The sequence below is a fragment of a genome, unplaced genomic scaffold (genome assembly GCF_019419815.1).
Source record: "Pyrus x bretschneideri cultivar Hongxiangsu unplaced genomic scaffold, Pyrus_bretschneideri_v1 Contig21, whole genome shotgun sequence".
Classification (NCBI taxonomy): Eukaryota; Viridiplantae; Streptophyta; class Magnoliopsida; order Rosales; family Rosaceae; genus Pyrus; species Pyrus x bretschneideri.
The window spans coordinates 3,733,042-3,743,554 of record NW_025999513.1 but is presented as its reverse complement, the minus strand read 5'-3'; positions in this window follow the sequence as shown (position 1 = coordinate 3,743,554).

Below are 10,513 nucleotides of genomic sequence, written 5' to 3'. Positions count from 1 at the left end.
TTTCTCTTCATCTCTTTATGGTTATGAGTAACATAAGTAACATGTTTTTTTTTCACCCCATAATTGAATCATATTTTATAGATTGCATGATATAACGATTGATGATTTAATTTTTTATTTAAATAATTAAATAAAGAATTTAACCATCAACAACTACATCATAAGATTTCAAATAAGAGTTAAAAACATAATCTCCCCACTATTTTCCTAATAAGAATTAACAACTTGATTAAAGCGTCCCACTTACATCAATAAAAAAACAAATATATATATATATATATATATTATAATTTAAGAAAAATCATAAGATGATACAACGGTGTCATGAATGAATGAAGAAAAATAATAAGATGATACAACGGTGTCATGAATGAATGAGGATCCTCTACGGATCCTCTTTGTCTCAAAGATTCTTCAATTATGTTCGTTCATCGTAAATTATGCAGTTAATTTTTGTCCAGTACTATTTATATTCAATTTTAAATAAAAAAATTTAAAATAATTCTAATTATACAATATACAATGAATTAATATGATTGAATGATCTCTGAAATTCTCACAAAGAAGATCGATAGAAGATCTCATCGTCCTAAATAAACCGAAAAAATTACTGCCCTCTCTTTTGGCTGACTGCTGTGTATGACGATAGCAAGTGGCCAGTGGGTACTGATTAGATTGTAGAGATTCACGTGTCTGAAACGTGAAAGGTGGGGTTTACTTCATGTATTTATGTAAGGTATCTTTGAGCTAATTGGTGCATTAATCGAAGAAGCTAGGGTGCTGAAATAAGGCGAGCACGACCTACTTAAATAAGGCACGATATGTTTTAAGTTTATTTAAATAAGAAATAGTACAGTCATTCAATACTACGATCTAGTGGTATTACCTTTTTACCTATAAATAAGATGTCTTAGGTTCGAATATCATAGATGACGAATTCGATTTTAAATTAAATTGTCCATTATATGACTTAGCGAAACTCTTTTTTTCCCTTAATGTAAAATATATCGTTGTACTAAAAAAAATAAAACTCGATACGACGTGATTGGATTTGTAAAATGTGGACAGACCTAGCCTAAGGTATAGACGTAATGGACTAACCAGTTCACGGCCCATTGGTCCGTCATTGGCCGAGCACAGCCCGCGGCCCTAACTCATTATGGAAAATCTCATTTATTCATTATGTTTTCAATTACAAACATACATTTTAAAGTTAGTAAAACTTAATATTAGTTATATTTAGCTTAGTAACATGTCCAGATAATTTTTTTTCTAATTTTAAAATAATTAAAAATTAAGTTTTGCTGAAGTCGGCCTGTTTAATGACTCAAACAACACGATATAGGTCCTAAAAGGTCAGGAACCGAGGGCTAGGCAGGGCTAAATATTTTATTAATTGAGTAGTCCCAAGTACAAATTTTTTATTAAATGAGCCTACTCAAACGCGACCTAAGTCCACGTGAGATGACCTTAAATGGGCCGAACCGCGTTTGCACCTCTAGCCCGTATTGTGAGAGCATTGCCACTGTATGCTGGACGACAGATGGCTTGTATGATCACCAGAATCACTACAATAATACAGTTAATGTGGTTGTGTGTGTGTGTGTGTGATTTTAAAAGGATTAAAAATGCCAAGTAGGTCGTGTTTGATCCAACAGGATCTTCTCCGGATCTTTTTGGTAAAGATTCTGAGGATCCGTGAATCATGTTCGTTTATCGTATATCGTGCGGACAGTTTTTGTCATATACTATTTGTATTTAATTTTATATAAAAATATTTAAAATAATTTTTGACTGCACAATGTACGATAAACGGACACAGTTCACGAATTCCTGGGATCCTCACAAAGAGGATCCGGATTCGTGTTTGATAATAACGGGTTTAAAATGATCAATACATTTTCAAATAACCAAAAGGGTTTATAGCAGCTTTTGACGTGAAAAATTGAAAGTGGTTTGATCACAAATGCATTTTGAGAAATTTTATTTGAATCCATGCAATCTCTTTATACAATCAGCTTACTCTTTACACCCATATTATTTTTAACTAAACTATCAATATATTTTTTAAACCCAAATTTACCACATAAATTACCCTCATCACAAACCCAATTTGATAAGTAAATCTATCTTTACACCCATTTTCAAAAGGTAAAACATCTAAATCAAAGCATATGTTTTCTTCAGGCCTAAGCAATCTTGTAATTCTTCAGGCCCTTTAAAAGCAAAATGTTATTGAGGGATTGAAAGAATTGTTTAAGGAATGGGATCCATTTGCTTTAGTTTTGATATGAGGTTGGCAAATGTTGCTATATGTGGGTAACTCAGTCGGGGCATGTATGAAGAACCAGAATTGGTCTTTGCAAGTGCCTGTAAGAAGACTAAAGGGTCTTTCATGAAGGCTCGGGAAATGCTTACGGCTCACGCCTTGAACACCCGTAAGGTGGATTTGGCTGTTTAGCGAATTGTGAGCTGCTGTTTCGGAAAGCAAGAATGAGGAATTGCATCCATCCCCAGATACCAAAATTGCATTTCTCAAGTATTTTGAGGATGATAAAGATGTTGATGATGCTGAGAAATTTTGTGAGATTCTGAAGCGTCTAGGTTGTCTCAATTGCAGTGAGTATTATTTGCTGCTTAAGATTTACATAGCTGCAGGAAAATCAGATCCTAAGATGCACCAAGGATGGGACATCGAGTGAATTTTTTCTTTGAGTTCATAAAATAATTAAAATAAAATAAAAACTCAAAAATCGATTCATACTTTAGTTGGAAGATCAAAAACTTCAAAATCACTATCTATTTATAAAAAAGAGCTTATTTTCTCTATAATAGCATATTAGGATTTTAGCCAGAGTAGGACACAATAGAAAGATTGGATAATAGTAAGGTTTGATTATTGAATGTGGGTTTATTGATACATTTTAGTTTTCTTGTTAATTTTATCTTATACTTTATGGTAATTGTGCAATAGGATAAAAAAGACACTTCACATTTAAAATTTAAGTTGAGTGTAGAAAGAGGTTATATGGGTTCAAATAAAATTTCTTATGCACTTTTCAGGAAGCTTCTTCAAATGATTTTGAAAGAAAAAAAATTGAATGAGTACTACGACATCATATATACTAAAACTGAGTTTCCCCCGGCACTGTTTATCACCAGTGTTCGGACAGATTTGCCCTCGGTTTTTCTGAGAGTGTTCTTTTGGCTTTTCTACAGTAGAAAGTCTGTTTCGCCCCTTTTGGCCACACGTCTTTCATCTCTGGTCTCTCCATTTCGTCCGTTTCTTCTTTTCCGTTTTACTTTTGCTTCACCTCTGTTTTTGCCATCTTGCTTTCGCTCTTTGTCTTTCTCGAATTCTCTCTTGCTCTCAAATCTTTAGTCCTCAAATCTTTAGTCCTTATTTCACAAAATATTGATAGAAGAGATCCTGATCTTTGTTTTTGGGAGTTTTTTTAGCGAAGCTGTGTTTCTTTGTGAAGTTAGCTGTAAAGCTAGGGTTCTGGGAGTTTTTCTGGGAAACGATAAAATTCGTTTATAGGGTTCTTAAATTTACAATTGGCAAGCCAAAACCTCATAGTGTTTGTTTATTTTGCCGTTTGGGGTTTCACTGTTGTCGTTTGATTTCTACCCAATTTGTGGGTCTGTGTGGGAGCGGCTTATCTTCAAATCGTGGTGAAACAAATTTTATCGAACTCGGGTAGATTTTATAATAGTTGTATTTGAGTTTTTATTTTCGATTTTTGTTACTTTAGACCAAACCCTAACCGTTTGGTTTTGGGATTAGTTGCATTTTTTGTTATCTCAGTTCATAAATCTCTAATTTGGCGAGGATTGGAACGCTGCTAATAATTTTTTGGGTGTGTTGTCTCTGCTTCTGTTTATCCCAATTTTAATATGTAATTTTTTGGGTGTGTTATCTCTGCTTATGTTTATCCCAATTTTAATATGTATTTGGAATTATTGGATTAAAAGGGATTTGTGATTTGTGAAAACAAATGAGTCAAATGACTCCAATTTTGTAAAGTTTTCTGGTTTTGGTTTCTATCGAAAACAAGAAAACTAAGAGGGAAATTATGATATAAAGTATTAAGTTTAATTGTGATTTAAATTTTTTTTATGATGTTGGAGGATGAACCCATGTGTTGGTCGAATTGATGGATGTAAAAAATGAATATGGAAAGGTGTAAATAGTTGGAGGTTTACACTATGTTTGGATGGAGAATTTATAAATTTTCATAGAATTCTAAATGACGGGAATTACAATTCCCAGTAATTGAAATCCTGTTAATTGAAATTTCATTGTTTGGATGTTGGATACATGGAAATTGCAAAATGAAGGTGTTGTCCCTAAAAATTACAAAGCCTACGTGGTGCGCAGGCCGAGTAACTAGTAGGCTAACTAAGTCCTTCGGTTGAATGCGGGGCGTGCCAACTCATCGAGCTCGGCCAAGGAGTAAAATTCGTTGTTGTCGCGTTGAGCGCGTTGCTGACTTCTTAATCTTGCGACTACGACCGAGGAAGGAACACTCTCGGTCTTTGGGTTCTAGAGCCTGAAGACGAGGCTGCTAGTTCTGCGAAGTTCACAAATCGTCAATGCCTGATTCGATCACTGTGATTATGTTCGTAAGAGTATAAGCACGTCGAATCGACACTAGACTATACGGACACAAATATTCAAAGGTGATGTATGTCTTGATGGTGAACGTGGTTCGGCCGTCAGAATGCCGAACTCTGAAACTTACCTGAGAATACCCAATCATAAAACCACTCGGCGTCCGATACGCCGAATGTCGTAACTCGTGACACCTTACTTCGCCGAGAAGGCTGATAAGGTGACCCCTGCCAATAAGGATTCGAAAACCCTTCTCGGCCAAGACTTGGATAGGTAACCAATCGGCCTCGACACAGTGCTGTTTATCTAAACTGAAGATGCTCCTCGGTCGGCTGATTTTACGGCGACAGTGCTGTTTATCCAAACTGAAGATGTTCGCCGGTCGCCTTCACAGTGCTGTTTATCTAAACTGAAGGTGTGTTGGCAGAAAAAGAAAAGGAAAAATCTCAAGGTGTGAGAGGTTTTGCGCAGGGCAGTTGTATGTTGAATTGAAGGTCCCTGGCATATTGCACATCGTCTCACATTTATAGCAGTGAGGTCTCCTTCATGCTTTTTAGTTGCGGCCTACCAATGCATTTTCCAAATTGCACCCGTCTCTTTGTGATGCTTATCGGGATATTCTTGATATACCGCCAGTGACCAAACCAAATCCCTTTTGATTTCCTTGTGAACCTAAACTTCTCGAGCCCAATAACGTGGCCTTCCATTAATATTAAAAGAACTTATCCAGCCATGACATCTAATTCCACACACTTCAACATGCAAAGCTAATTGCAAGCAAATTACAATATCACCTCACTTGTGATTATCACATCACATTATTTTTACCTCATCATTGTCCCTTGCATGCATGAAGATCATGCATCTTAACAATTCCGATTAAACCCATGTTTCTCCAATACGATGACAAGAATTTTAATCCCATTCGAACTACACTGCTTGCTTGGGGATATAATCTGCATCCTATCTATCTTGTTTAAGAATATGCCAAGATAATTCATATTAAAAGATAATTATTATGATAAAAACCATAATATTATCCTTTAATAATAACAAAATTATCTCCACTTTTCCATCCGACGGTTGAGAGTTATGCTCACTTAACGGCCTTGATTACTCGGGCCGATAGTGTAAAATCGGGTCCAAACATAAGGGAATTACAAATTTCATTGTTTGGATATTCCCTAGAATTTGTATTCCATAGAAGAATACAAATTTGAAAAAAGAAAAATGTTAAACTGATAACAAAGTCATCGATGATAAAAGTCATCAAACCCCCAAGATTGGGGTTGCCAAACCCGCACTAAAGGGAAAACTGTCTAACTTTTCTAGCAATTAAGAACTTATCAAAGGTTTACAATAATATTTCATTGGAAAAAATGTCTGCAATAATATGATAAGAGTTAATTAGCAGGGAATACATTAGCCTTAGCCACGAAAATATTTCTATTCTACAACCAACCGCTGCATTGCTACATGCTATATTTACAGATGCTGTTCAAAGACATACTACTCTTCTAAGCAAATACTTATCCTAGTACCCTAGACAAGCTTTAGAACATAAAATTCTTTAGACATTATTGTCATATGCAGAATAGCAGAAAACCTTGACACTGTGGTGCACTGACTAGATATCACAACATTTTTGTTTTCCTCAAGAGTTACCATTATACAAACTTCCATACACACACACACACACACACACATAAAGTATTCTATTAAAAACAGAAGTTCAACTTTCTACCTTGAGATATATTGTAATCAAGTGACCAGGGAGTAGGACTTCATGATTTTGTAAGGAATCTAAAGACGCACAAAGTGTGGGAAATGATCCAAACATCAAACAGCTATGGACAAGAGTTGATTGAAGTAGGAAAATCCCTGTAAAGCACACTTGCAAATGTTAACCAACATTCATGACATGCGGGACTTTTATTCTAACTAATGTCTTACTGAAAAACACTAAAATGAGAAACATAATGAAAACAATCTTATGCGCCTCGTGAAGTAAGCAATAATACCATATTCTTTTCTTCTCAATTGGGAGTGTCTTCAACATGAGAAATTGCTTGTCATTTTCGATCAACCAAGCTCATGCTTTGATTTGTTCTTCTTTGTTGAGATCTGGTATTACATTTACTTCATCATATACCTCTGCTGGATCAAGTTTCTTTGTGTCTGCAGAAATATAGTCTTGAAAGGATGAAGCCATCTTGGCAAGTGAATCTGCAATCACATCTTTAAGGGTGGTTGTTTTCTTTTTGTATGAGGCACATCAACAAAACTTGCTGCCTTTCTCTTGCTTTGAGTCTTTTGACCATTAGCTGAACTAGGTGAAATCTTGTTAATAATTTCAATATCTTCTAAACCTTGTGCATCGCCAATCAAATCTATATGATCAGGTTCATTATGTGGAGGAGTCATAATCTCAACGGCTTCTACACCTATTTTAGCACCCTTAACCGTGGCTTTATCTTTGCCACATAAATCCACTATATCATCCCAATTTGGAATGACCTTCCAACGAAAGCTTTTAGCACCAGCATGTGACTACCAATCAAAACATAAAATATCAAAAAGCAAAACATAAGTATAAGAACAATTAAAAGAATTTCACACACAAAAGAAAAATAATGAATTTGTTACCTTCACGTACTCTTGCCAGGCTGGGTCTTCATCTACACTAATCATCTTTTTGGTTGCATCCCAATTAAATCCACTTTGACTTAGTATATTACTCACTATTGCATAAAACTTTTTTCAAAACTTCACACGATTTCGAATGTTATCAGCAGTTATATGAATATCAAATTGAGCAGATAATATGGCTGCAATAGAATTATAAGCAGCTGTCTTCCAACCACCATCTCCTTTGTTTCCCAATCTTCTTTCTTCGCGAAGAATGTCAGCCAATGCACGTTCCATATCTACATTCCATCTAAAATAATTATTTTCCTCTCCTTCATTTTCAATTTGTTGGTTCTCTTTCTTTCTCCTTGGTTTTTGTTTGCATACTGGTTTTCTATCAAATCCTTCCATTGCTCCTAACATAAAAAATATATTATTGAGACATTAAGTCACTCATAGACACATTCATGGTAAAAATCCGAGTATCAACTCATATTTATACATTCATAATTATATGGAACTAAGCTACAAAAACTTGAGTATAGTTGGTTGAAATAGACATACACTAAATGATAACATAGTGGACATAGCTGCACGCACATTATCTTTTAAAAAAATAGCATTATAAATGAAACAGAACATGTTCAAGAAACACATAAAACCATAGTATTCATATGAAATCCAAATTCACTAGATACACCTATAAGGGCGGAGTAGTATATCAAACCTTTTCACTAGATACATGTTCAAAAAACACATAAAGCCATACAATATACATCACTAGATACACCTATAAGGGCGGAGTAGTATATCGAAGCTTCACTTGCAAAAACAGGAAATTATGTGTTTCTGATAGGGTACTAAGAACTGGGATTTACATATAAAATGCATAAACATATCTCAGAATTTTCCGAATAACAGAGAATTATCCTGCATTCTTATAAGTCACATAGAGCAAGCTAAATCTGCACCCGAAAATCGACTTTTTCTAATAACCTGCAGTTCATGATTTCACAAATAAATAGAATTGGCAATTTGGCAGGACTCCACATGCAACTTACCACAATAGAAACATAAAAATTTCATTTTTTTTCTTGACGAACATGAGTTAAAAACACAGATTCTAAAAAAACCATCAGGCAAAAGAACAAACAGAAGAATTCGAACCTTTTTTACTGCAACATGTTCAAGAAACACATAAAGCCATACAATATACATCACTAGATACACCTATAAGGGTGGAGTAGTATATCGAACCTTTTTCAATAGAACATGTTCAGGAAACACATAAAGCCCTAGTATTCATAATTATATGGAACTAAGCTACAAAAACTTGAGTATAGTTGGTTGAAATAGACATACACTAAATCATAACATAATGGACATAGTTGCACGCACATTATCTTTTAAAAAAATAGCATTATAAATCAAACAGAACATTTTCAAGAAACACATAAAGCCATAGTATTCATATGAAATCCAAATTCACTATGACAATACAAACTAAAAGCAACTATTTTTCCATTAGGAATTATTGGCAGCTCTTTGAGCTTGATAATCGTGGAACATCTACAATACCAATGTATCACGAAACAATGTCCATTCAACTGTAGCTTGAACAAATGTAATCCCATCAGAGTTATTTTCATTTTCCTCTCTTGTTGAACGATTTAACAACTTTGAGTCAATAGATGCTAAAAATTGTAAATCTTGAGCTTCTAAAACTGGATCAGTAGCTTGCTCGGTTATAATAAAATTATGTAAGACACAACACACATTTATAATCCTAACTTGTGTTTTAATGTCGATAAAGGATGGTGCGCGTAATATGCTCCGTCTCTTTTTTAACAATCTAAATGCCCTCTCAATAACATTCCTTGCCCTTGAATGATGCAAATTATATAGTTCTTTGTAGTTTTCAGGTTGACGGTTTCCAACCCATCTTTCAAGTGATATCTAGTTCCACGATAAGGTGCTAAAAACCCTGGTCCATTAGTATAGCCAGTGTCCACAAGATAATACTTATCTACAATAAAAAATTTAGAGAACAAATTTAGATATATTTTAAAGTTTTTTCTTTCTAATATAGAGCTAATTGGTATCATACATTACCATTTGGAACATGAAACTGGTTACTCCTATGTAAAGCATCACGCAAAACACGAGCATCAGATGCAGAGCCTTCCCATCCAAGTAACACATAAAAAAATCTTAAATCTGGACCACAAACTCGTAACATATTAGTGGATATATCACCCTTTCTATCTCGATATCTTGGTCTTTCCTCAGCCGTTATTGTTACTGGTATAAGAGTTCCATCAAGTGCTCCAAGACAATTCTAAATAAAAATGTCATACACATGAAAAAAAAGAAGATAAGTCTAAAAAGCTAATGAAGATATCAAACGAAGACATATTTTTTTGGTATAGTTGTTGATTGATTACCTCAAACCACGACCACTTCTCTCTTTCAGAATTGCCAATAACACATGGTTGATATTTCATTTATTCTTGACTTATTTTCATCATTGCATGCAACACATTGTGAAATTGCCAACTAATTGTTTCCTTGGAACGATAATAATGAAAATCGATGACTCTAAACTTCAAGTTGTGTGTCACATCCCGGTCCGGGCCCCCACCACATCCCGGGCTCGACTCCACCATAGCACGATATTGTTGGCTTTGGGCCCTAACCACGCCCTCACGGTATTGTTTCTCGGAACCCACACGAGAACTTCCCAGTGGGTCACCCATCCTAGGATTGTTCTCGCGCGAACTTGCTTAACTTCGGAGTTCCTACGGAACCCGAAGCCAGTGAGCTCCCAAAAGGCCTCGTGCTAGGTAGAGATGAGAATATACATATAAGGCTTACAGGATCCACTCCCTTGGGCGATGTGGGATGTTACAATCCACCCCCCTTAGGGGCCCGACGTCCTCGTCGGCACCCGACGGGCAGGGTTAAGCTCTGATACCAAATTGTCACATCCTGGCCTGGGCCCCCACCACATCTCGGGCCCGACTCCACCGTAGTACAATATTATCCGCTTTGGGCCCCGACCACGCCCTCATAGTTTTATTTCTGGGAACTCACACGAGAACTTCCCAGTGGGTCACCCATCCTGGGATTGCTTTCACGCAAACTCGCTTAACTTTGGAGTTATTACGTAACCCGAAGCCACATTTCTTGTGCGAACTAATCCACCAATCCCTTGTAAAATTTCACATAACTGCTTAAATGCACTCTTGTTCACTCGTAATTGTTCAATGC